Source organism: Adiantum capillus-veneris, chromosome 3, assembly GCF_014529385.1.
Source record: "Adiantum capillus-veneris isolate H3 chromosome 3, ASM1452938v2, whole genome shotgun sequence".
Lineage (NCBI taxonomy): Eukaryota > Viridiplantae > Streptophyta > Polypodiopsida > Polypodiales > Pteridaceae > Adiantum > Adiantum capillus-veneris.
This window is the reverse complement of record NC_140933.1, coordinates 53,892,388-53,898,387: the sequence shown is the minus strand read 5'-3', so window position 1 is coordinate 53,898,387 and position 6,000 is coordinate 53,892,388.

The window sequence follows — 6,000 nt, the reverse complement described above, 5'->3', positions numbered from 1 at the left end:
GTCACTCTAGAAGGGAGGAGGTGAAAGGGTATCCTTCTTTCTGAGCTTCCTCCTTCCTTGACCCCAAGGGCTGTGAGTGTGTGGCCTTCTTTCTGAGCTTCCCTGCACTACTCTGCTCGTGACTCGCTATTATTATGCAGGGCTTAACCAACACATGAATGATCGACCAGTTTGCAGGCGTGTAGGCAACAAATATAGTTGCTGGTAATCTATCAAAATGCTTGTCAATTGAAGAGATATGTGTAGTAATTAGCCCTTGAGCTTTGTGCACAGTGAGAGTATTAATTTGTCTCATGTTGCTGCTAAAGCAGATGAGCAAAAGACAAGAGCTTTCCTCTGCATCTTGCAATATGGACGATGCTACTGCGGATCAAGACAAGCAACATCCTTATGATTTGGAGAACGCATTAGGCCAAACAAAACATACCCACAAGGCAGATCATGAAGAAAATTCAATAGTAGTAGATGTCGACAACAGAGGCAGCGATAGGCGCAATATCTATCGCAGCAAGAGTAACTACTCCCTCGAGTTGTTGCGCCTGCAGAGTGATGGCATCCTTGAGGATCTTGAGAATAACTATGACTGCCAACTTCACGACCGCAAGGAGAAAAGGTTCTCCTTGCCGCAAAGGTAATTGATTAATGTGAATTAATCTTCTTGTGTTGCGTTGGACTTCAGACTAGAGTGTTGTATTATATGCATCATAAAGTGAACAACTAAAACTTGGTTACTAGCTTGCATTTAAGCTTTTCAACACCTTTGAGCACAAGGCTTTCACCACTCTAATGTCAAAATTGTTGGGTTTCTTGTGGCTGGCTAATTTCAGAGGATGGTTTAGTGGCAAGCATTGGCAGATGCTGTTGTTGGCGTATCAGACAATGGGTGTGGTGTATGCGGGCATTGGTACATGTCCACTTTATGTGTTTTCAGCCTTCACATTACATGAGCCCATCTAGGAAGACTATTACTCCATCTTCAGCATTGTCTTTTGGACCTTCACCCTTATCTCCCATATCAAATTTGGTTTCATCATTCTCAGGCTGGATGATCAAGGAGAAGGTAGTTGGCCTTTACTCATCTCCTCTTATTCTTTTTTTGATACTGTACATCTCAACTCATGGGATGGTTCCTTTACAATTGATTTCAATTTTTCTTACAATTCAAGGCCCTAAATTGATCGTTTTCAACATAGAATACATGCATATGTGTGAGGAGATCACACATACTAACAGAATAATCAAGATGTTGATCTTAGCATACTTTTTCTTAAACAGCGGAGTGTAGACTTAGCTGCGTTTGTTCCTACTTGGGAGACTGCTTCACCTGTGTCCAAAGCTGCCTCCAATAGATCTTGTCTTCGTGTGCATGGCGAACTGCTTTTGGTGGTTGCGGGCCGCAGTTGAGTGAGAGCACAAGGGTGGAGAACTCCAATTTCTGTGTGCGGGAGATTGAGTAATAGGTAATCATGATGAAGCAAAATTATTGTTGATTTTATCTACTCGAGATTGATGCCAGCAGGAACTGCTAAAAATTTCATTTCTGGTTGAGCCACAATCTTGTTATGGAGGGACTAGCCTAAGAGAGAGAGTGCGAGAGCCGGGAGGTTGCCAGAGCCAGTTCAGCTAGGAGAGAGTGATAATGGCCAATGGGGAGGGAGGTCGGGCTGTAGTAGCTAGTGGGCATCAACTAGGAGTTAGAAAACAATCGCATGTCAAGTAAGAGAGAGAAAGTTTGCATGCCCTGAGAGTTGGTGAACAAAAGAGGGGTTGTTAGCAAAAGAGAAATGGAGAGAGACCAATTACGGGTGGCGGAGAGAGATAGAGAAAAACAGAGGGAGATTGGGTGGTTGCGGTAGGAAAGTGGGAGCCACTGCATGAGCATCAAGAGGTTGTGACTCGCATGCCTTGAGAGAGGCGATTGTGCATGGTTGGTGTGAGGGAGTCGAGCAAAAGGAACGGTTGAGAGATGACCAAAAAGGAACTGTTTTAGTGGCGGCTGCATGAGAACGAGAAAGAAAAAAGAGAATGGCGAGTGGTTGGCGCAACTGCTGCATGCAGTTACGTGAGAGAGGGAGAGATAGCTTATTGGAGGACGTAGGGGTTGTGGAATGCTTAGTAGCTACCGTTCAGAGTTACACATCCCTAGTTGTGCGTTGCTGATTTTGTCCTCACGTGGCACAGATGGTTGGAGTGGAGCTGAAAAGGAGAATCATGTAGAGGAAAAGCATGCATGGTCAAGGGCTGTGGTTGTAGCCGTTCCTAATGACGTTCGAGGTTACGGTTGCTGCTCCTGGCCTACCGTTAACGGTAGCATGGCCTTGCTATGTGATAATTGCATACCGCAGGACTTAGTGCATGAGAGTAGGTAATCGATCCCCTCCACAAATCATTACCTCTGCACTGGCCTTGTCGGAAACCGCCTCAACACCACCCCAAAGGCGCAATCAAGTAAAATTGCATCCCGATTTGCAAAAATGCAGAGATTTCCGTCGGAGGAGAGAAAGAACTCATAGCCGCCCCCAACAGTGATTACTCGATTATCTGGCAATATTTGGTCTCATTCCTTCTTCTATTACTTAATTACATGTATGAGTGCACGGAGTGAAAATTTCTCTTGATCTAATTCATGATATTACAGCAAGTGCTTTGTTGCACAATTTCGATCCTTCAGACATATATATATATATATATATATATATATATATATATATATATATATATATATATATATATATATATATATATATGTATGTATGTATGTATGTATGTATGTATGTATATATGTATGTATATATATATGATCTACATGCCAAAATTCAATCTTTGCTTAACTATACAATTTTCATTGACCATGAGTGAGCGAGACAAACAAGAAAAACAAGAGGCATAAATCTCATACAAATTTGCTAGGTGGATTCGCCATCATAATAAAAATTTCAATAGCAAATAGAGAAAAAAATACTTAGCTTTGCCTCCCAGTGTAGAGAAAGTACTTTCCATAGCCACGTGATCGTGGCCTTTGCTCTGATACCACTGCTACAGGCGGATGCGTGGCTGCCCTACAAAATACTCGAAAATAACACATAACGAGACATAAACGACTAAATCTACGTACCTGCCAACTCGCATAGCGCATAACCACGACGTATGAAAACAGAGAGAGATAGAGAGTCAGATAGAACGAGAGAGCACGTGCAGGCGCACCTCCTAGAGCGGAGTGCTATGCCGGCACGGCGAGAGAGAAGAGAGAAGAGATGAGAAGAGCAACGCAGACACTCGGTGCAATCTCCCCCCGTGCAAGAGTGACCATTTCCCTCTTGCACGTATTTCATTTATAGATTTCTTGAATGGTCAAATGTGAGTACAAACTGGCCGGCCGGTCATAATTGGCCAAAGCTCATAAAAGAGCACTTGAATAATAACATGTATATAAACTATAATATCCTTTTGCAATAGCCTAGCTCTGTCAAGCCTTTTCCACCTCTCAGCTGCAATAAATAGTAAAATATCAATTCCATAACAGCTATCATCAAATAAGGATAGTTGATGAAGATATTCTAAAGACCGCCTTTCGTACAACGTTTGGCCTTTATTAATATCTAGTCATGCCTTTTGGCTTGACTAATGCACCAACCACGATCAATCGTCTAATGGAGAAAATTTTTAGACCCTACCGCAAATTCCTTGGAGTGTTCTTTGATGATATCATCATCTACTCCAAGTCTTTGAAGGAACATATCCAAGTGATTTTTCAAGCAGTGAGGAAGAACAAGCTTTTTCTCAACCAAAAGAAAAGCGAATTTTTCCTCCAAGAGATTCAATACCTAGGTCATATTATCTCTCAAGATGGTACCCATATGGATCCATCAAAGTTAGAGGTTATAAAAGCATGGCCTAATCCAAGGAATCTACATGAGCTAAGAAGCTTTATTGGTATGTGCGCATACTATAGATGCTTCATAGCAAAATTCTCTCAAATAGCAGGACCACTACATGACTTAACTAAGAAGAACATTAAGTATGCATGGACTGCTAAGGAGCAAAATGCTTTTGACAAGCTCAAGGAGAAGCTTACCCCCCAACCAGTCCTCATGCTTCCCGGTCTCTCAAAGCCATTTGAGGTCCAATGTGATGCTTGTGGTGATTGCCTTGGAGTAGTTTTGCTTCAAGAAGGGCATGCCATAGCATGTGAGAGCCGAAGGCTCAATATCGATGAACGAGTCTTGGGAATTTATGAGAAAGAAATTTTAGCTGTTGTACATGCCCTTGACATATATAAGCACTACTTATTGGGGACTCCATTTATTCTACGAACCGACCACCAAAGTCCTTTTCATGATGCAAACCAAGCTTTTTGACAAACAAATGAGGTTGGAGAATTTTATTTCACAATTTTAATTTCCATATTGCTCACATTGCTGGTAAGCACAATCAAGTTGCTGATGCACTTTCACGATGACCAACAGTTAATGCGGTGTGTCTATAGCTACTCACAATGATCTATCTTCTATGATAGATGAGTATGCTATTGACCCTGACTTTAGAGACATAATGTCAGCCCTTGCTTTGGGGAAGAAAGAGGAACCATTCACCTTGCAGGATGGTTATCTTCTCCATGGCAATAGGCTATGTATTACCCATTCCCTTCGTGGGAAAGTTATGTATGAATCCAATGCTCCTCCTATGCGGGGCATAGAGGTATTCAACCTATTCTCCGAGGAGTAGAGACGTATTTCTATTGGCCCACCATGAAAGTGGAGATACAAAGTATGCTTCAAAATGTGTAGTATGCCAAAAGACTAAGTATGACAGCGGGAAGCAACCTGGATTACTTCAACCATTGCCTAATCCAAATTCACCATGGAAGAGTATACCCATGGATTTCATCTTTGGATTACCCAAGTCTATCCATGGAAATATGGACAGTAGTTGATTTCCATGGACAATAGTTGACAGGTTTAGCAAGCAAGCGCCCTATATTCCTGTTGAAAGACTATTAAGGCACACCAAATGGCAACTCTCTTCATTTCTCAGATTTTCAAACACCATGGATTACCAACATCCATCGTGTCAGATAGGGATTCTAAAATGACCAGTAACTTCTAGAAAGGTCTCTTTGAAAATCTAGGAACAAGATTGAATTTCTCTTCGGCCTATCACCCACAAACGGATGGCCAAAGTGAGATAGCCAATCTTACGATACTCGATCTACTAAAGACTTATGTTACAGAAGTAGATCAACGCTCACAATGAGAAAAGTACTTACCTTTTGTAGAGTATGCCTACAATAATACTGTACATACCTTTACAGGAAAATCACCTTTTGAGATCATAGAGGGAAGACCAAAAAGTCCCTTGCTAGTCAAAGTACATACATTGCCGATGAGTATAGCCATAACCTACAAGAATCTTTGCAAAAGATTAAGAAGGCTATATCCATCTCTCAACAAAGGGGCAAAAAGCTGCTGCTGACAAGCATAGAAGGGCCTTAACGTTCAAAGAAAATGATTGGGTCTTCATTAAGTTTCCTAAGGGCTCGATTAAGGCAAACAACGGGCAAAAATCTTGCGAGCCATGAAAAGTATTATGCTAAGCTAGCAAAAAGATACTATGGTCCTTTCCAAATCTTGAAACCTATCAATGAGATGGCCTACCAACTCAAGTTGCCCAACCATTGGCTCATACACAATGCTTTTCATGTGAGCCTACTCAAGCCCTACAAAGGAGAGCCACCAAGTGAACCAATTATTGAAGACCCTCCCGAAGTTGAAGACCAAGAAGAGGGTGCTACAACCCGAAGCTATTCTTCGGCATGAAGACAAGGTACTATGACATGGTAAGATTATCAGATGGTATCTTATTAAGTTCAAAAATTATCCTTTTGAAGATGCTAGATGGATGCAAGGAATACAACTTAAGGATAGTATGAACCTTGTCAATGCTTACAATGCTACATTAGAGAAAGCAAATGTACAAATTTCTTTTAAATGACCCATGTTT